General features: G+C 44.0%; 1 protein-coding gene across 5 annotated transcripts in view; it reads right to left on the reverse strand.

The window, feature by feature from the left end:
* The window catches only part of LOC133345871 (thyroid hormone receptor beta-A-like), a 108061-nt gene that overhangs the window by 79856 nt on the left and 5517 nt on the right, over nucleotides 1–22688 (reverse strand). The window contains exon 1 of one of the 5 annotated variants that reach the window (XM_061556929.1): nucleotides 2698–2758. The exons of 3 other annotated variants lie outside the window; for them this stretch is intronic. The gene's annotated coding sequence lies outside the window, so the exon portion shown is untranslated. Of the gene's footprint in view, nucleotides 1–371; nucleotides 503–2697; nucleotides 2759–22688 lie in introns of those variants that run through there. One more of the 5 variants, XM_061556933.1, reaches the window with a different exon arrangement.

A 22688-nucleotide genomic window follows, 5' to 3' on the forward strand; every position in this document is an offset into this window, starting at 1 on the left:
TTGCCAATTCAAGTGGAGAATCAAAAAGACCTCCGAAACGTAATGTTTCACATTTTAAGTAGCAAAACTCCAGTTTTATCAATCACCACGGTACCTTTACACAACTGCATTTTGCTTAGATTCTTTGACGTACATGTACAGCTCTGTTGTCAATCTACTGCTGGATGAGATTACACCCATACCAGGCGGGTCATGGGGGTTATTTGAACCGTAACTTCACCGCGCTGGTGAGAGCGCATCGGTGAAGGCAGGGCGAGTAAGTTTGGGAGCATAGCAGAGTACAGGACAACAACAGATTTGGCTTTACTGCCCTCTTGCTCGCCATGCAGCCCCACGGACTGCTACTAGTGGCTACGCATGGAGGCACCCACCCAAGCACTATCCGGGCTCAACCCTGTTCAGCTTCCGAGATCTGATGATATCGGGCACATTCCGGGCGATTTCGTCAGAGGCGGTTGCATGAGATACTGTCCAGCGATGTTTTCACTTGCCGTTGCCCTTTGTGGTGAAGCTAGAGCATCACACACACACACACATACTGTATTAGCAGCTTACGTGTGGATGTTAACAAATACATTATAAGGTCGCACTCATTACAAATTGTTTGCCACAAATGGACCACAATACCTTGCTGATTTCATCAAGGTGCATAAACCATCACGCAAACTCCAGTCTTCCTCGCAGCAACTTTTGGCTATCCATCCAACAAAGACGATCACCACTTCACGCACTTTCAAATGCACTTGTGCGGCCATCTGGAACGCTCTTCCTGCCGATATTAGAAAGCCACTGGCGCTATGCACTTTTTAAATCAAGATTTTCAACTCATTTATTTTTCCGATTAGCACGGTTGGCTATGCACGGTGGAAATAAATTCAACCTACATACACGACAGCTCGGCAACGGTCATGAGCAGTCACCATTCATGCTTGCATTAACCAGATGGCACATTCTGTTTGGCACGAAGTATTAGCTTAACCAGTGACACACACGTCTACAGGTTTACAGGTAGACAAATGCATGGCAAAAGTCAAACGTGTCTCAACACTCAAAAAGGGGTTTGGACAGTGCTAATCTTTGTTGACAATCGTTACACGCCCTGTTTGTTATTTGTGCAATATGCTGCAAGGACCCTGGACTGCTTGTGTCTTTGTCTTCGTGTTGTGGTGCTCACTCACGACCACCGATCTCCCTTGTAAAAATAGCTAGGCAACATAATTAAATAAACTCTAAACTCTACTTGCAGCACTGAGTCAGTGCACGTTACAATTCCACAATTCGGTGGCAGTCAACAATATATTCGTGACATGACCAGTAATAATAAAGATGTTGTCCTTTCAAGGCCGTAGCCATGGAGTCAACATTGGGGGGGACCAAATCATACATTTGAAAATTTTACCGAAAGAACCAAGAATATGAATCCCTGCAGTCACGAAAGCTTCAAACCGAAATTTAATTTCCTGCCATTTTCTGCCTAAAATTGAAAAACATTCACTAACACATAGGATGGACTTTTTGTTTATTTTTTTACAATAATGTCTAAGAGTGTATTGTATTACACTGCTCTGTTTTTTTCTATTTTACTGTTTCTTGTTTCATTGTATGTAATGGCAGAAATTCGGGATTAATAAAGTACAACCATAACCACAATCATATAAACAGAAATCTATTTTATAGCAATATATTGGGGGGGGGGGATATTTTGAGCATATTTGAATATTAGGGGGGATGTGTCTAAATTATAATTACGGCCTTGTGTCCTTTAATTACCCAGGAAAACCTCAACGTGTATCAAGCTTTTTTATTCCCCAGGCAGATCTTTGCATTGGAATGTTTGGCCAATTGTATTCATGTTTGGCATGGTTACTCATGACAAATCTATGTATACGAGGGGACTGCCACTCCAAGGTCCACACAGATAAGATTATTTTAAAAAAATAACACGGGTAAGTATTAAAGAAAAGCATTTCAACAACTACCGTAAGAACACGCCTCTCCATGTGTTGGCAATGGGGGTCGTTTGACGATACTTCATCATACTCGTCAGTGCAGGTTAGGGGCCGTCCATAAATGACGTCACGCGATTTGGGACGATTTTTAACCCCCCCCCTCGGCGTCGCAAAAAGTCAGACCCCCCCCCTCAAATATGACGTCACAAAGCTCTGCCCCCCCCCCCCCCAAAAAATATAAAACATGCTTCAAATCGCTTTCAACTATTGTCATTGTAGTGCGTATTTAATGTGGCGCTGCACTCTGATGCTGTAGGAGAAAACATTTATTAAAAAGTCTATTTAATTAAGTAGAACGTGTTGTCTATATTTATTTAAAGTTGCGCATTTTGATGTGACGTCACATTTCTCAACCCCCCCCCTCGTCACACATCGTCACCAATGTCTGACCCCCCCCCCTCTAGGTGCGTGACGTCATTTATGGACGGCCCCTTAAGAGGGTAACTCAGTACCGGTTCCGATACCACTTACCACTGATGCCAACCGTGGTCGAAACTCAAGCTCAGATTTGTCGCGCAGTGCACGAACCACAGAACCATACCTCCACCCCCAAATACAACACAACTCCTTTTCATCGACCCTGGAACGAGGTGTTTTATTAGTAGTATGACACGTGTCATCCATCGCACACAAATCAACGTATGAACGGATAAGTTGTCGTCCGACCAAAATTTGTTTTTCCACTTACCGGAGTGAAGCGTTTCTATCTAAACCCAAGCGCCACGTGCCAAGCAGGACAGGCGGCGCGAGTTAAAAACCACTCCCCCTCTAACCCTGGACGCAGTGGGAGGGTGCAGGGAGGGCATAGTGCAGGCAATGGGGGCTGAGCCCACAAGAGCCACACACAACTTTCATTAGGATTTTGTAGAATATTATTTATTTACTTATTTACGTGTTATTTCGCTGTTGCTTTTCACTCTTCGCTGGGCCATGTTTTCTTTCTTAGCCATTGCTTCCCCCCCCCACCCACCACCTCTTGCTTGGTTTGGGCCAAAGTTAATCTCAGGGTTGTGTTCGACATCCCTGGAGATGGGGGGGGGGAGCTGCCGATGTTGTGCTCTGCGGGGTTGTTTGCATCTCGCGGGGTCCGTTTTGGGTGACGCCTGGGCAGCAATTGGCTCATCTGGGGCTTACGCGAGACATGCAGCGACTGTGCCACGTTCCATCTAGGAGCTGCTGCTGCTGGGGGGCTTTGTTACAGTGGGGGCCCCCCTCTGCTGTCCCACGTCTGCACCTACTCCGATTAGTAAAGTTGGCTACGTACGATGCGAAAGAAGTTAAACATACATGCGTACATAAGTGTTGTCAGGTTTGCTCGGTGCCTGTGAGTGCCATGGTTGTTGAAATGTTGTGGTGGATTCGTTGTTGGTGGTGCTGTGCTCGTATCAGATGCTGTAGTATTTACACATTTTATAAATGCAATTGCTTATCTTTATCCTTGAAGCTTTGGTACAGGAAAGAGCCACGTCATGCCATTCTAGGAAAGCAGCAGCACAGGCCAGTTTAGATTTATAATCGTCATGAAAACATTTCATTGCATCTCAAAAAATCTGATGGGACTTCTGGCGGATTTTGGGGGATGTGACTTTGGACTCTGCCACTTGCGGCTAAGGGAAAGCAGTCAGACGCTGTATTTTCTTACACAATCATTGTTATGGACTGTATACCATTCTGCCTGTGGAGGCAATGGTGCTAAATAATTGGGCAATAGTGCAACAGAACGAACGTGGAGTGAAACTCCAAAAATACATTCCCCCAAAAAATGTACACGCCCTAAATATCCACGATGCACCCGCGGTCCATAACAACTCCAATGGCAGTGATGGAACGACATGACATAAGTTTGTGCACAGGAGCGAGATAAATACTGCGGCATCGCAAGACCATAGGCGGCGGCGACAGCATGGAGAGGCCTTCATCCGTAAGTGGATAGACCATGGCCCATGATAACAAGAAGATAATATCATGATGGCGATGCCACTTACTGCTGCCTCCTGCACTGCTGACGCTATCACAGCCGTCACACAAGGCACATTACACTATACAACTCCATTATATAGCACCACTACATTTCTGCATCGTTCTATTTTCGCTGGGTGCTCTCCAGTTTCCTCCCACATGTATGAACACTCATTAATTGGCTGAAAACATCTTCATATATATAGAACTGCGTGTGGCTGACTTCCAGCTTGTTAGTGGTTCCTTGGCGATTGTGAGATGCCATTTACATGAACGGCGGGAGAAACACATTTATCCAAATATTTGCGGCAAGAAAGAATAAATCTGAAAGTCATCCCAATATCCGTGTTGGCATGGATAGGACGCAGATAAAAGTAAAAATTGTTCTTCTCCGTGAATTTTGCTCATCCACAAAACAGTCCCTTCCCCAAACCCTCATAAGCAATAGGACCTCAAAATATATATTTTTAATAAAATTTAACATTCTGTAACGTTCTTTTCTGCGTTTATCCACGTATTTATGTCTGATCTTCATTTGTAACAGGAAGATTTCAATTTTGCCTGACTATTTTGAGTAGGGGAAATGGATTTTACTCCCGTAAGCTCGTACTCCGTCAACTCTGTAAGAGTAAAAAAAAACGTCAACCCCCCAAAAGAAGAATTCACGTGCGCACAATAATGAACGCCACCAAAACTGGTAAAATAAAATACAAACACGTTTATAAACACAAAAGTACAGTCGAATGCTTTGTGATAATACGCATTGTGTTCAGTGGCAGTCTCACGATTTCCCATGTGTACATTTGTATTCATGCCTGGATGCCCATGTGGCCAGGCTGCTGTGTACGCACGCGTGTGTGCTTAGCCACCTGTCCATCCTGCTCCTCAACACTCTGTATTTCTGAGCCTGCCCATAGCCCAGTAATCTTTCCGTTGCTTCAGTGGATCACGCCAAACGTCGTCATATACACCAAGGCACCTGTGTTAATTCTCGATTATCCGCGGGCAGATTCCCTGGCTGGGTCGATTGACTGTGCTTGCAAACAAAATCAATAAAATATCTCGAAGCACACACTGCTTTCATTATTAGCTGCTGCCCACTGTCACGTGCCCACCGCAAATACCAACACATACGCTGGGAAGTAAACATATTACTCCAAGCAGCAATAAAGACAGACTTGAGACATTCTAGGTCTGCGCCCCAATCAACAAATGTTTTGCATCCTAATTGGCATGTGTTTTGCATTATCTGCATTTTTTATTAATCAAGGTCACCAGGCCCCCCCCCCCCCTTCCTCCAAAATTACTCTAGAAATAATTGAGAGTTGGCTGTATTTGCAGAGCTGTAAAGGGGGCCGGTAGACGGAACTACGGCAATACCATTCACTATGAGCCACGGAATTCGATTTGAGCCCCCACCATTCCGTGTTTTGATCAACTCAAGTTGGCTGCCATTTTAGCCCCGGGCCGAAATTCTCTGCGCCGATTTTGCTTCACAGGTTGGCCTGAATTCTGTAGGTCAGAATGCAGGCCGAGCAGAAAAACATCACCAAGCAAATAACAACACGTTGCAAGTGTAAACATTACATTTGCAATATAACATTTATTTTGCCAACAAATCGGTTTTGACTTTTGACTTGGAAGCAAGGGAACCTGCCCAACTCACGTGATCTTATCTAACGTAGATGTACATATCGCCTTAATTAAAGGGACTTATGTACAATTGTATTTGTACATAAGATGATCAAATAAAGAGTGTGGTTATTAAAAGTGGTGGTATAGTTGTGGTGGCAGGAGGACAGGTGGAAGTGTGTAAGGAGGGCTCGTGGTAGACCTGGTCATAGCTGGGGGCTGGGGGGGGGGGTGCAGGACAGGGCATTAAGATGACCAAGGAAGAAGAGATGGGTTTTAACGGAGGGCACACGATGGGCTAACTCCAGTAACTCAGCGCTTGCTGTATTTGTTTGTATGTACGTATGCATGTTGTTAACGCTGTTCTATTGTTGCACTTGTTCGAAGTTATTAGCACCATTCTTCACCAATGTGGACTGGTCAAGGGTGGGCCTCAGGACCGGCTCACATACCGTTTCGCCACTGACATGAGCCGTGGGTGTGAATCGAACACAGATCACCGCGTACAAAGTGCCCATAGGGAAGCATGACACCAAGGTTAATATACGAGTGAAGCGTGGAGGAGGATCAGGAAAAGTTTTGGGCTGCACCTCAGCCCCTGGTACGGTATTTGTGATCGACACAAAGCCCAGGGCATCCTGACCGCTGACAAGTACGGGCAGCTTGCGATCCCTCATGCCAAAGAACTGTGGTGAAACGATATCTGGCCATTGCAGAGGCTGAAGGCACACTCACCACCAAGGCTGAGTCCTGATACGAGACTGTGTGGGGGCTTGTACATAAACCGAGGTCAAATGGCAGCAAATTGGCTGATTTGTGGGGCATATTACAGGGAAATTGGAACAATACTCTGCAGTAGTGCAGTGGTAAACCATACGGGCAGCATGAGAACACACAGTGCAATACTTTGCATCAAGTAAAGGGAGCACATACACATTAGTAGCGTACCGGACAACTTATTCGTTTTTTTATTTTAAGCAATAAAAACCTCCTGTACAAATCATACATTCATCTAGTTGCAATTGGCAATTGTAACCCAAAGATGCGTCTCGCTTGTGTATTTCCATAATTGCAATGCTGTACAAAGGTGTATATGCACTTGTATCCATTGGTTTTCACATGTAAGATATAAGACCATGGTTCTGTACTGAAATGAAGTACGTGGCACAAATGTACCAAAAGTCTGCTCCTTGACACCATGCCCCCTCTCTCAGACTCCGACATGAAACCTTCACTGAGTGGCCAATAGTCGGGTCAAAGTGTTCCGTTACTCATCTCCATGTGCGGGACCGAGCCGGGCGTGGTAAGAATTCAATATCCCCATGTCACATTGGTGAGTGTCTCTATTGAACAATCACTGTTAAATTCCCACAAAGTGCAGTTTATTTTATCAGAGCCCAAAGCATATTGGACCTATTCAACCCCAGACTGGGATTTTAACTGGCTCACTTTCAAATGTTAGTCGAGTGCTCAACAGTAACACCCAGTCGTATAAATTCTCGATGGTACGTGGCTGTAATGTAGTCCGATTTCATTATTTCATATGCTGTAGAATTCCAAATATCTGTTAATTGGATTATGCCCATGGCAGAAATTGCTTTCCCAATAATCTGAGTTATGCACAGCTGAATGTTTCCATTCTTCTGCAATATAAAAGAAAATGCAGTCACACACATCAACAGATAAAATAACCGGCATGTGACTTCCTGGAAAATCTTTGGAATATTCAAGTAAACTGTGAGTTTGAAAAGCACTGTGTTATTGTTTGACATCGAGTATTACACAATAAACAGTGCTCTATTTACACCATGCTGGTTCTCATCATGGGAATATACATATTCAACCACTACGTCAGGACCAATACAGAATAAGTCCTATGATCCGTTACCCTATTACTTGAGACTATTATCCGCAGAAGCAGTAGGGTCCAAGAAAACCACTATAACCTGTGGCGCCATTCTTCCAATTATCCGCCGTGCAGAAATTAATTCTCATGACTCATGAGATATCCGTGAATTGTTTTATAAGGAAGAAAAAAATGCCCATAGATGCACCGAGTGACTGAAACGTGCTGAGATCAAAGCGAGTGCCACCAGCAGGACATGCTTTGATCACACACCACATGCAAATAAACAAACACATACTGTCACAGAGACATGGAGACACAAAGAGACCCAGGGACATAGTGTGAGACATGGATATGCGTAGACGCACAAAGAGACAGAGACACCCACGGAGACACACACAAAGACACAGACAGACACGGGGACACTTTTAACTGGTATATCCAAGACGAGTTACCACGAGGCCCTCATGGTATAGCCGAACCAGTACAAAATTGTGATGTGCTGGCCTCACAAGAGCGCTGAATCTGGCTCAGGGACCAGGTGTGCCAAGGATGCTTAAGAAGTGTATGTATGTGTGTGCATGGACCGGCTTTGGCTCCTGCCACCATGAGAGGTGGACAGTCCTCTACTCGGGGCAGGAGACTGCCAAACAACAGGGAGTGGCTTTTCTTCAGATCAATAGAATGAAGGGGGCGTGGGAGCATGGCGGTGAGGTGTGGGAAGCTGTAAGCCCCAGGTCACAAAAGCAAAGTTTTAGGGAATAATAGCCATTTTCTGTACTTTTGAGGAACAATTTTTTGCTTTGTTACACAGTTATTCAACATCGCCTTGCCAGGCACGCTGAGGAGAGGATTGCAGAGCCCCAAAATGGTTTCAGGAAAGGGCGGTCCTGAAAAAATGCCATATTTCCTGTCTGTCTGCTACACAGCAGAGGTGCAGGTAATTCTAACAGAACCTACATCTCTGCTTTATTGACCTGGCCAAGGAATATGATACCATCAGTAGGCCTGGGCTCTGGGTCATTATTCGTGTTTTCGGAGACCCTGACTCTCTGCTCACAATCATTTAGGACCTTCATGATGATGAGCAGGCCCAGGTAAAACTACATGGCCAGGAGTCGGAGTCATTCCCTGTTCACCTTGGGGTGCGACAGGGATGTCCTCTGGCTCCCACATTATTTAACATCTATTTCGACCGCGTAGACAAAGGCGGCTGGGCGTGGTGTTGGCCACCCACCCCCTCGTGTGCCGTGTCGACCTTCATCAGTGCTCGCTGCTAACAGCACTTGCCTCACCATTCTGTTAAAGGCTACATGGGGGACCTTTGTCTTTTTGTGTCTCCGTACCTACGTCCCTCTGCTTTTAGTGTCTCTTCTGACAGAGAAACACAAGGAGAGAGATCTAGGAGGAAGATACCGCTACATGAACGCACAGAGAGACATGCCTTTGAAGCACATCGACCCACCACCGAGCTACAAAGACTTCCAAAGATGCGCACATTTTTTGCGCGTAATTGGAGTTGAGCAAATTATTCCAATTATCCACAGTTATACACACAGCTCTTCAATAGCAATTTTTTCTGGCATTCACTGTGGGCATATACGTCACAACTTCGATTATCTGTGAATTATTTCACAGATAAGTGCAGTAAAAAAACACAGGATGTGTGAAATTGGTCCTCCTCATTGCTGTGGATAAGGGGTTCTCCCGTACTGAATCTACCACTGGAGCCCATCACGATACTCGCATTAGGAGGGAGATACGAACTTGACTTTCCAGTGCTCAAGAATATTTTAAACAAAGCACGAAATAAGAGACCCAATATGGCTAGCGCAATTCAATATGAAGCCAGTGACCCGGTATAAATCCCAGCCATGACTAACGTGAGTGGTGGCTAATATTTTAAATGCACCTGGAACACCCACTTAACCAAGTGACAATGACCAGCTGGTGAAATATGACGTTTCGGAGGCAACACAAGTCTCTGTCATCAGGTGGGACCGTTACAGCTAGATTTGCTTGATACAGCAAATCTAGCTGTGACGGTCCCACCTGATGACGGAGACTTGTGTTGCCTCCGAAACGTCGTGATTTATTATTTTATTTTATTTCTATTATTACTTTTAGTAATTTTTTATTTTTTTCCAACGTGACTTTACCGAAAAAACCTAAGAGTATGAATCCTTGCAGTCACGAAAGCTTCAAATCTAGAATGGTGAAATATGGTCAAAGAACCCCAATGCCCCACACACAGCATGGGAAAGCCTTCATCCAGCAGTGGATCGGTAAGGGATTGGTGGCAAATTTGTCTCCACCTATCCACGTGTTGGACATGTTCAGAATGGACCTTGAAATGTTCCCATGGAAGTATGTGATTCATCCTATTGTCTGCGCTCCAGCGTGAACAATAGTAGCCCAGAAGTGGTGGAAAAATCATCCGATTGTGCCTGTTTACCTTCACCTCTTTCAACAGTAAAACGCCCAGATAAACGCGATTAGGATCCAACACCACACAGCATCTGCTCCATATCAGCAAGGATAAGAGGAGTTCAACTGTACTGTATTTAAAAAAAATGTACCGAAAGGTATGGCCTAAAATGGGCTGAAATGTGAGGCTAAACCACCGATTTAAATCTGCAGCACTGCAGAGGTTGAAATTTGTTTACAAGACCTTGTCATGGACTAAAAGACATTTTTTTTAAACGTCTGTTTTAAAAAATTATATGCGCAGCATCTGGTGAGCAATAAATGTAAGTTGGAATGATTAAAAGGTTTTTTTTCATTTAGAACATATTGCAATAATGAAGGCACTTGAATGTTTGGCCTTTTTGGAGGGGAGAGGGGTGAGTTAAGAAGATTTGGTTATCAGTTGTGTTCTTTAGACATACTCAAATTCACGTAATGTTACGCAATGTGCAGGATATGCTGCGTGAAATCTTACAGAACAGTGATCAGGGCAGTGATGGAAGTGGTGATGTTTTAAAATGTCCAGATACTCTCCCATTGTACGAGTCCAATTGGTTACGCAACATCAAATGTCATATCAGTTTACAGAAGGGCAATTCTCTGGATGACCAACACATTATAAAAAAGTATCTTCTTGTACAAATAAACCCGTGCCAGATGGGCACATAGAATACGCATCAAAGATGCGTTGTTAACATGTTTAATTTTATGTAATACACGTATACATTTGTGTTCTTGGGATTAAATGAAAGTTTCAGAATTTAAAATGTATTGTACACTCACAAACAAACTCACAGCATTTAGTTACCCTGTTTTTTGTGTGTAATTATGTAGCCCTAGTACACTGGCTCTTAGTTGATCACGCCCTGTGTTGTGTACAACACATCCGATATTAAATGCCACCGTGTATCCCGCTTCAAACAAGCGTTACACAGTGCTCAACTCCATTGGCATCGCTGAACGAGCGGTGGGAAATTCGCCAATCACATGGCAAGAGACCAGCATCTCTGCCGGGCGATGTCACCGTTGTGTTTTGGCTTCCCTACACAAAAATGACACTCGTTGCTGACTCCACCCCAGAAGGACGGTGGCCAAAGCCCGACTCCCACGGGGATTTGACCTCTCAACTTCCGATTGTGAGTTTCTTTGCGCCAAACAAACAGCAACAGGCAGGAAAACATATCCTCGACAATGCAGTGTGTGTGCTGTACAGTACACACTGTACGTACAGTACACACTGTACAGTACGTGTGTTAATATATTGTAGAGGCTCATTATGCATTTTTAAGTTCTCCCGTGGCACACACTTTTATATGCTTGTATGTTGTGGGTTTTTTTTACAGCACATTGACTTGATGATTAATTGTTCCCGGTTGGAAATGTTTCTCAAACGATTCCGCCGGTTTAATGAGCGACAAACCATCGGGCGTTCAATCTGAAATGTCCCAGCCACTCTTTTAATACACATCGTCAGGACTCTATAAAGGTTAACGGGTAATGGGGGGGAGTGGGCGCAGAAGTTAGTGGCACGGTGGGGTTCAAACACGGTCGACGACTAACATCAGTGGCGAAGAAATATTTGAAACGAGTCCCTTTCGTCCAAACCCACACTGGGCAAAAAGCGGTGAAGTATGGTCAAAACAACCCACGTTGCCAACGAGGCATTGGGGAGGCTATCGTCCGACAGCAGTGGGTGCCCCCCCCCCCCCCCCCCCCGTCAATTGTAAGTCATCGTTGTGATGCATAACAAAGTACTGGGAAATCGAGCGGTTCACTCGGTACGTAGCCTACATATGAAATTGTACAAGAACATTCCAACACGCTCATTAACCATAACCGACTACAAAAAAAAGCTGTGCTCGAGCACAAGTCCAACATACACAAAGCACAAATTATGAAAGGATTGGGGGGGGGAAGAAGAGGGAAATGCCCATAATTATGGCAAGCCACAGCTGCGTCTAACTTAACTCCATAACATGGACACCATCCAGCTGCTAAAACCCCAGGAGCCACAAATTATTTTGTACGCACAAGAGGGAGCTATGCAAACCACCACCACCCCACAACTGAAAAACAACAGAGCGCCACCATAACCATCCGAAAAACTACCTGGATTGTGGATCCGCTCAGCACGATGAAGCTTATAGAGCGCGTGGTTTTTTTCTCCTTCTTGTTGTTGTTGCAGCAGCATCTCTTAAACATATGTACACACAAATATAACCTGGTGCAGAGAGAGAGAGAGAACTCCACTGTGCGTTTCAAGTCTCTGGGACATTTGGACGCTTGCCCCTGCACTGGCACATGACACAACAAGCGAGCGAGCCAAGCAACAGGACAAACTTCGGTTCAAATCAGGACACTCCACTTGGCCCTGCACTCCATCACTGGAATATGCTGGCAAGCGGTGTTACAAGCCTTATGATTTAACAGTTTCAAAAGGATCTCAATGAATTAACAAGTACGGTCAGAACCCTGCTGCTCTTGAAATCCATACATGCGTTGTCTGGATTCTGCGACGCTGTGGAACACGCGATAGCCGAACCGGTTTATGGGTTACCCCTTGTCACCACGCCGTGCCAACTTAGCGGTGTGGCTTGGCAATCGACAACTCAGGTCGGCGGGTTCATTGGTACAGTGGGCACTTATGCCAACACGCCAAACACTCCTGTCGCTTTCACGAGCGCACGAACTGCGTTGCGAATTTACTCCCCGGCGCTCGTTAGTTCCACTGATATATGGGGAAGGTGTTGCAGAGCGATACGTTCCGTCGAGATGACACCGCTGGTCGCCGCGTCCACCATCACGCCGCTGAAGATGTGGCGATTCATGGGAAGAGCGATAGGGCCACGAGAAAAAATGTCCAATGAATGTACGCGTGCTGGTTGAGGCCCGAGATGGCTAAGACGAGTCCCGATTACACATTCAGTTTGGCCGTAAAACGTGCCAGGTGTGATCCCATTCAAAGTGATGCTCAAATAAGTAATTTTTTTGAAACTTTTTTTTTAAACACGCTTTTATGAAATGTACTAGTAATTGCAGAACTCCACGACTCCAGGAAGTGGCCCCGAAGCTTGCCATAACGTAAGAGACCATGGCCATTTCAGCCAACGTCAGTTTACTGTGGACAATTATACCCAAACCGAAACATAACATAAAAAAAATATTTTGACATTTTTTTATGATAGAATATAGTATTGTCATCAGTATGACATAAGGATACCAAGTTTGCAGTGGATACCACATGGGGAAGTGGGTTAAAATGGAGTTACAAGATTTGAGGATACGACAACAGAGTGAGTTAATAGAAACGTGTAAAAAAAGATTGTTTAAAAATGTTTTATGATAGAATATAGTATTGTCATCAGTAAGACATAAGTATACGACGTTTGCAGTCGATACCAAATTGGGAAGTGGGTTAAAATTGAGTTACAAGATTTGATACAACAACGACAACAACAGAGTGAGTTCAATAAAAGCGTGTAAATAAAAAAAGGGTGCATCACCAAGTTTTACGTGCAGTCTCAAAAGCAGGCACTGCAAGACAAATTGAGAGATCTCTCCGAGTCAACGTTTACTCTGCTTGCAACAACTTGCTTACGTTCTTAACCAATGCTGTGTTATCATGCAGAACGAAAGGGTAATAGCTGTCAATGCTACTGTTTTATACGGTGCTGTGTATTACGACGACGGTGAAATGTAGCACTTCACGTACAGGCAATGTGTTTAAATAAGGAAGCCATGGCACTTTACCATCTAGATAGAAAGCTAATTACTTTAGAATTGCTTTTTGTGTTTAGTTTATTGTCATTCCTCCGTACCTCCGATTGGCACGGTTGGCTACGTACGGTGCAGAAGAAGTTCAACGTACGTAAAAGCATCAATCCTGCTGTGTAGTGGACGTTATAGACTACCGGGTACTTAATGAAGAAAAAAAAATCCATTTGCTAAAACTTTTGTTTGGTAAAAAAAATATTTCTGCTTTGCTGCTCCAAGTTTCTGGAAAATCCTTGGCCCCTTCATCTGCAGATTGGTTTCCACCCCGTCCCACCCCCCCCCCCCCCCATTAAACTAAAACACAGAGCTCTTACTTTCACCTGCACTTAACTTTTTTCATGGCACTTCTTGCTCTCAAATTTAATTTGCCAAGTTTTTTGTTTATTCTCTTGCGTTTCCTTTACGACCATTAAATACCTCGCATTGTTTTTATTTTGTTGTTGATGCTGTGCTCAAACAGCACCACGGATCTCCCTTGTAAAATAGCTGGGCAACTGCATAAACGACACCATCCATGTAACTAATAAAACAAACATTGCAGCGATGGAACACGTCTGCATTCGCTCTATTTTTCCCCCATCCCTTCTCCTTGACATCGGGCATGAAAATGCTGATTCTCAAGAGTTGCATCAACGTTGAAACGATTTAAATAGTGAGATATACGATCCACTCTCTGCGTGACTGTTTTATAAGTTTGTGATTAATGTAAAAAAAGACACAATTATCCTTTAGATCATCTTCATTTATCCATAATTCAATAATTACAAGACAAGGAACATACAGAGAATTCCTCCTATCCGTTGTGATATGTGGGGGGGTGATTTTTTTGCGGATCCGATTATCCGTAGGATTATCCGTGAATGGGAAAAAACCGATAAGGATATTCCGGATGAACTTTCTGTTGAACTCGAATTGTCTCCGTTAAGGAAGTGGATTGATTTCAATGCCATATTTTACACATCTTCTTGGTTCTTTCGGTAAAGTCACGTAGAAGGGAAATAATGAAATAATAAAAATAAAACATAATAAAATACAATTCTCACGACGTTTCGGCCACAAACGCAAGCACAGCCGTACTCGTGAGAATTGTATTTTATAATGTTTTATTTTTATTATTTCATTATTTCCCTTCTACGTGACTTTACCGAAAGAACCGAGAAGATGAATCCCTGCTGTCACGAAAGCTTTAAATCGAAATTTTACACATTTGCAAGGGAAATCGTTAAATTAGTACTGAGCTACACAGCCCGCTGGTCACGGTGGTCACGAGACGTCCCATTGGGGTGGGGAGGGGGGTAAGAAGTTGGTGGGGGCTGGTCAATGTTGTTGTGTCTGGTCAGCCTCCACATGTTTTTCCACTCTTCAAAACACTTTTTTTTATCTTTCCGGTCATCTCACTCCTATTTTGACTAAATCTCTCATCACCATTATCTCTCCTCTGTCCCTCTTTACTTCGCTGCTTGTCTGAATGCATCTTTCTTCAAGCACCTCGCTATATTTATCACTCTTTTCTCTCTTGTTTACATCTTTTCTCATCTCACCACATCCGTCTCGTCCACACTGTGCAGCGCTATGCTCCCATCATTCTACATCTTGTTGTGTGCGTGGGTGATTGTGTGTGATTGTGTGTGTGTGGGGAGCGGTGACGATTATCTGAAGTGGTCCTGGGCCTCCCTGAGGTTGACTCAGCCTCAAATGAGTACCTGGTGCAGTGTTGTGAACATCACCACGAAGCATCCCGGCCTTCATAGGTGTTCGCTAACAGCACTTGCCCAAACAGTCTATTAAAAAAGCTGAGGTTGACTCATCCTCAAATGAGTACCTGGTGCAGTGTTGTGAACATCACCACGAAGCATCCCGGCCTTCATAGGTGTTCGCTAACAGCACTTGCCCAAACAGTCTATTAAAAAAGCTGAGGTTGACTCATCCTCAAATGAGTACCTGGTGCAGTGTTGTGAACATCACCACGAAGCAGTCAAAGGTGACCAGGCTTGGTGCCATCCCGGCCTTCATAGGTGTTCGCTAACAGCACTTGCCCAAACAGTCTATTAAAAAGGCTATCTGGGCGACTCTTGTCTATTTTTTGGTGACAAGATTGTGTTAAATGGATACACCACAGTTAGTGATAGTCATAGGCAGAGGTGGGACAAAGTCATTGTTATGCAAGTCCAAGTCGAGTCTGAAGTCATCAAATTCATGACTCGAGTCTGACTCGAGTCCAAGTCACATGACTCGAGTCCACACCTCAGAGGTGGGACAAAGTCATTGTTATGCAAGTCCAAGTCGAGTCTGAAGTCATCAAATTCATGACTCGAGTCTGACTCGAGTCCAAGTCACATGACTCGAGTCCACACCTCTGGTCATAGAATATTGGTTATCGAGCTGCGCTACGAACACAGCAACTTGATGGTGTGTGATGGGGTAAAGTGTGGATACGCTCTGTAAGTAAAACACAACAAGAGACAATTAATCTCAATGGGCTTTAACCTATTTCATTAAGGGCACGCATTTCAACAAGAGAGTGCTTTGGTACTTGATATGCTCACAAGCCCAGAAGCCAAGTACATAACCACGTAAGCTTTTTTAAATCCTTTATATTAAGTTCGCTTGCTTGCGTGCTTGCTTGCTTACGACCGTGCAAACCTTTCGGTCGTTTTTTAACCCACTTCCCGTGATCCAATCGAGCTGACATTTTGCACACAGACTCGTTGTGCGAGACAATTAATGTTCGTGAAAAAAATTTTCCAAAATTTTACACTGTTTAGGGAAAACAAATTAAATATTTAATTACCAATTGTTTAATACTGCAGACAATCATCTGACCCATAGGTGGCAGCCATCTCAAGCCAGAGGACGAGAGGACTCTAGCCGCCACGCATATAAAGGATTTAGAGTGAAAAACTTTGTTTTTACGGGTTATACTTATTTATTGGTTGGCTAAAGTGCACCCCAATCAGTGCAGCTAGCAATACGATCCAATTTAAGGTTTTCTAATAGTTGTTACTTACATCGAGGGCACGATATTTGTTTTGAACATTGTGCAAATGAACTTGATCAAGATATCAGTAAGCTGGAAAAGTTATCCCCGAGACCCAGTGTATAGCAAGGTTTGACCCCAATGAGTCTTGGAAGTGTCCACTTAAACGTGAGAATTACAAACACGACCTGAATGTCAGGAATTTTACAGAACATTTTTTGACAGATATAATTAACTACTAAAATACAATATTGTAACGCCAACACCACGGACCAAGCACATGGGGGATGGAGGGGAGGGGCTCGTCCTTACACTCTTCTTTGTGTTTTAATAAAAAAAACAGAATGGAGGATGAAAAATAATCTTTGCGTAAATCAAGAGCAGCTTGATTTCTTTTTTAAAAGGACCCATTTTACAGACATCCCACTGATTTCTAAAAGTCTCTCAATCTATTTTCTACAACAGGTGATTGAATATTTCGAAAGCGATTTCCTCCAATTTTTACAGAGGAGTTTGTTCAGGGATTTAATACGTGCATGAAGATTTTAGGGGGGAGGAGTGGGGGGCGTAGAGGCTTTGAAATTAAATAAAAAGCATCTCTCACAAGCAAGGACAACCAACCAATCACTTCATTCACTTTTATTGAACGCTCTCTACAGCTGAAATCACACCCTCACAAAAAAAACACAAGCCTGCATTTTCGAGAAGGGCCTTTTTGCTGATTTTTGGTGTAATGCGCCACTGTTGTTCTAATTTAGCCTCTCAAGCTATAAGCGGAATGCGAAAATCAATATCAGAATAACAAATCAGAAGCAGTTTTAATACCATTCAAGCCATAATGGTATATTGCACTATTACGCATAATATAATATGGCCATTTATGCTGATCTCCTAATCAGTCAAGATGTTGCACATGCACGGTGTGAGGCTCGCAAAAAATGAGTAGAACCTTAAATGTCCTGGATCAATCACGACATTGACGTCTCACACTGGCCCCCATAACCTCGCGGGTGCACAGAAGTGAACGGTTGGTCGTCACGCGCTCATGAATAATTCACGAGTTTGTGACTTCACAATCTACGTCCAGTACTTTGAGTATAGCGCTGGTCCACTTCCTTTTCTCTACACCCCGAGATATGAAAAGAGCATATATTTTCAACTTTAAAAAATATTTATCAATTCAAACATCTTGTAATTCCAAGAAGACAATACATTTCATTTGTTACCAAGATTATAACGACAGGCCTTCTGGTTGTGGAGACTTATTGGGCTACATTATATATGCACTGTGTTTATCCCAGAAAATCTAGAAGAGCATCTTTCTGTAGGAGCTAAACAAAATGTTTAAAAAAGGCGTCCAGCTAAAACAAGAATAGGGCAGTGTTCAACTCGGTTAACAGTGTTGAGCAACAACAACAAAAAAAGTGGAAATTCCACATTCCTATTGAGGGGCCAGTCCCTCTGTAAAGGACAACCACTGTTGACTTCCCACGAGGCAGGGAGCTGATTTTATCAGTCGAGAGTTAATGAAGTGAATCAATCCACCCCAACTCGGATTTTAGCGGCCAACCTTGCCACGGGTAATATGCCCCGCGACAATGCCACACGCCAGATTCAAAAACTCAATTGCGCTTATCCGTAATGCTCATAGATGAGGGTTAATGCCCATGACAAATGCTCTGCTTGTGATTACCAGCTTCTCTCATGGAATGTCCCATCAAACTGCCCCACATTGTCTCCTGAACCAATCGTGTTTCTTTCCTCTTCCCTTCGTCCCCTGCAAAATCAACTTTCCAATTACTCCAGGGGACCTTCTATGACAGGATAGCAAGATGCGACCTCACTCCTTATCGGCAACTTCCGCTTGTGACCAATCTTCATTTTTATTCTGAGCTACACCCTGCTCGCTGTTTAAAAAAACATTTTGAGTATCATCACACGGCAAACGCATTCAGTCTCAACATCGCAACATTCCACAATGTGCACGTTACACTAGCCTCTAAATATCTTCGTAAAAATGTTTTTTTACGTATTGTTCCACAAACTGCTCCCGATCATATGGTGGTAGAGGACAGTGATGGAGCATTGCTCCTGGGCTCTTGCCTGAGCTTCCCTCTGCTAATGTGCATTGGGCTCTTGAATAACAACAAAACGCATTGTTCCACTCGACGCGGACTACTTTCATTATTTCCCAAACGCCAGCTAATCCATTAGAATAGATTAATATTATTATTCTAACCCGTTCGTCACAACCTCTTCACGTTCTTAAGAGCTCGACGTTTTGGCCGACAGGCCCAGGGAATGCTTGAAGAAGACTAATTGGTGGGCAATATGAATGTCTTTCTTTCCTCTCAAGAGACCGTTCACTAAAACGTTACTTTTAATTAAGCTCTGAGTCGTTATTTAAGTCTACGTAAGCTACAACGTTAATACTGTTATAGTCGCCTCAATCGCTCTCCCCCTAAGTTCCGTCTTAAACTGTTTGCAAACTCCACATTCCCAGTGCTGAATAACTTTATACATTCTAACACTACTGGAATTGCAGTTAGTTCATAACTAGAAGATTCACGAAGTCACGTTTAACATGACATTTATACAATTTTAACTTCTTTTCAATCAGGTGTCAATTTGCGGTCTTCAACTTACTGGACACTAGGCCTCGGCAAGGTAAGGTAATTGTACCCTTTTTACCGGGTAAAAGGGTAAAGGGTACATGTGTCGACATGCCAAGGGGTAAGGGTAAAGGGTAGGGTAGAGTGATTGTATTGTGGTAAGGTAAAAGGTAGGGTAAAGGTAGGCTCGTTGTTTTTACACTTTTACCTTACCTTGCCGAGGCCTACTGGACACTATTAGCTCGTGGCCAAGTCCTGCAGCTCAGCCGGACGTTGCTGGCCTCTTCACTCTTCTGACCACATTTGTCTATTTCTCATATGACAAGTTTAACTGGCGAGGACACCTTCTCGCTTAATTAGCTCCAGTTTGAGACACAAACATAACTCCCCCAAACTGTTTACGTGGCTAGAGAAAACCTTTCAAAAAGCAGCAATGCGAGTCTTCTTGGTTCTTTCGGTAAAGTCACGTAGAAGGGAAGTAAAATAATAAAAATAAAACATAATAAAAAATATACAAAAAATGTAAAAAAATAAAGTTTTTTATTATGTTTTTTATTTTATGTTTTACCTTCTACGTGACTTTACCGAAAGAACCAAGAAGATGAATCCCTGCAGTCACGAAAGCAATGCGAGTGTTTAATATAATATATAAACACTCATTCGTAAACTTCTCTCCTATTCTTGCAAAGCCTCTCAATCTGCAATAACCCTTGCTGGTTATAGATTGTCTCGCTATTATCTGCTATGTTTCCCATTTAAACAGTTGCCAAAAAGTGGTCATGGTAAGTAATTAATTCATCCCGTCAGCCACAGTGTTTCAGAGCGAGGAGTCGCAGGAAAACATCATTAATGTTCCGTGTTTATAGTGATTAACTGTGCAGATCAGTGAATAAGTGCGTTTTGGCAGTGAATTCATTATTTTTTCCGCACCACACTCCTGTATAGTATAGTCATTATCATGTAGAACGTGCCCTCGGATTACGTTCATGGGCGTTGTTGACAAACAAGTGAGAGAAAACACCTGGACACACGTCATCACCTACCCTCCCCAACCCATCATGAACACACACACACCACATACATTGATAATTGTTTTTTTACCCTTTTATCTGGCAACAAAACTGACACCTTTTTTACAAAGTCATGTTTGCATTGACCACAATACCTGCGGTCGGAATGCAAACAAAAAACACAACTCTGATAATGTATGCACTGTCCTTGAAATTGAATGGTCCACACCCGAGACAGCTTTTCTTAGAGCCTAGTCTCACATGGTGTTGGACCAGATGACGCCAAAAGGTGCACAACTCAAAGACAATGGACCATCAGAGTATAAGAGCTCGGGGTAAGCATTTACACCATTGGAACCTCCTTTGCCAGTAGCAAAATATGATAATTGGTTTTTTACCCTTTTATCTGGCAACAAAACTGACACTTTTTTTTACAAGGAGCCATGTTTGCATTGACCACAATACCTGCAGTCATAATGCAAACAAAACACACAACTCTGATATTGTATGCACTGTCCTTCAAATTGATTGGTCCACACCCGAGACAGCTTTCCTTAGAGCCTAGTCTCACATGGTGTTGGACCAGATGACGCCAAAAGGCGCACAACTCAAAGACAACGCACCAAGGACAATGCATACATTATCGAGTCGACTTAGGGGAGGGCCACGAGGGGTCTCAGATAATCATCACTGGTGTTGGCCGTGAGCGGGAATCGAACTCCTGTCACCGGGTTCGTAGTCCAGCTGCACTACCGCTCACACACACATGCAGTGAACAAACTGGCACACAACCACAAACATCAGCATGTATCAACAACTCTCGGTCATACTTCACCAGCCTCGTCAGTGCGAGTTTGTGCAGCATACACACACACTTCACCACCTGCGACGACACACCAGCACTTAACACACCCAAATGCCCCGTGTCTCAGCATTAACGCCCCAAGGGGGGGAATAGTACCATGATATATGAACAGAAGCCGACCGAGACCCAAACAGCACACGGGGGCAGTGTGGTTAGTCAGCACGCCTGAGCTGAAATAATCCATTTTTATTTTATCAGGTCAGTCAGAATCAACATCTGTATTTATACTGGAGGAATCCGATGGGCTACAAAGCACTTTTTCACAGATGTCCCAGTATTTCACGGATGTCCAGTAAGTCAGTCACGCAAGTCTGTCCCCATCGGGAGTAGGTAACCCTTTGAGTATCTTATAAACGATTGTTGTGTTTTGTTCCTGTGGGGTTTCTCTTGGGACGAGCAAGACCAGCGTTTGAACGACACACGCATCTTTCCACAGCAGAGATCACACGCATAGTGGGGCTGAGGATGAATCCTGAGATCCAGCTTCTCTGTTAGACATAGCCCTCATCTCCTGCCTTGATGTTTCTCCGTGTCTTCAAGTCGCTGTCTCTATACCAGCTAAGTGGTGAGGCCCACTGAGTGGTGTAGCTCGTTTTGGGAAGCGACCTGGCCACAAATGACGGCTCAACGGAGTGACTTATCACGCGAAAATCTTCATCGCAACCAAAGACTCGAAACGCATGTGCCTAGATGTGGAAGCGAAACACCGGAGGAGCCGTAGAGAAATCCGCACGACAACGGGGAGAGAGACACGCAAACTACAAGTATATACAGCAGCAGGCGTCAGGGTCGGGAAGGAACCCACGAACTCCTGCGTACCCGGCGAGGGAGTTAACATCTCACCCCCCCCCCCAGTACGAATTTTTGAGTAGTAAAATTCGGATACCAATTATCCATTGTGTATTGCCGAGATTGTAGAACCTCGTTGCGCAAACCGATGCACCACCGCTCTCAACACACACATACACATTGCTACACCAAGACACAACACGCATAGTCACATCGCACACATTATCTATAGACACAAACACACACAGGCACATACATAGCGACACCCCGTAAAGCATTAACAGACTGTTGGGGCAAGCGCTGTTAGCCGGCACGGCACACGAGGGGGTAAGGTGGCCAGCCCCACGCCCGGCCGTGTTTACACACCGCAACAGGTACTCATTTGAGGCTGAGTCGACCTAGGGGAGGCGTAAGTACCTGTTCAGATAATACGCGCAAGACGTAACGCAGACACCACGAGGAGGACACACACGGTGGTGGTGGTTACAGGTACGGATGAGACGGCCACAATCACAACAACAACAGTGGAGGAGGAGGATATCGCTCCAAGTCTGCCAGCTTCATCCACTCCATGTTTCCAAGAATTGTTCCCATTTACCGGCAAGACGGAGTTCGTCTCTTTAAAACACCGTACGCGTTTGTGTTGTTGGTGTTATTCTTTCTCGGCCACCACTGCCACGGAACGACTGAAATATGCACACAAGCAGTGACTTGTGGGGACACGTCTCTGGCCACATTGTCACACAACA

Source organism: Lethenteron reissneri, chromosome 23 (genome assembly GCF_015708825.2).
Source record: "Lethenteron reissneri isolate LAM-NWPU_2019-01 chromosome 23, ASM1570882v1, whole genome shotgun sequence".
Classification (NCBI taxonomy): Eukaryota; Metazoa; Chordata; class Hyperoartia; order Petromyzontiformes; family Petromyzontidae; genus Lethenteron; species Lethenteron reissneri.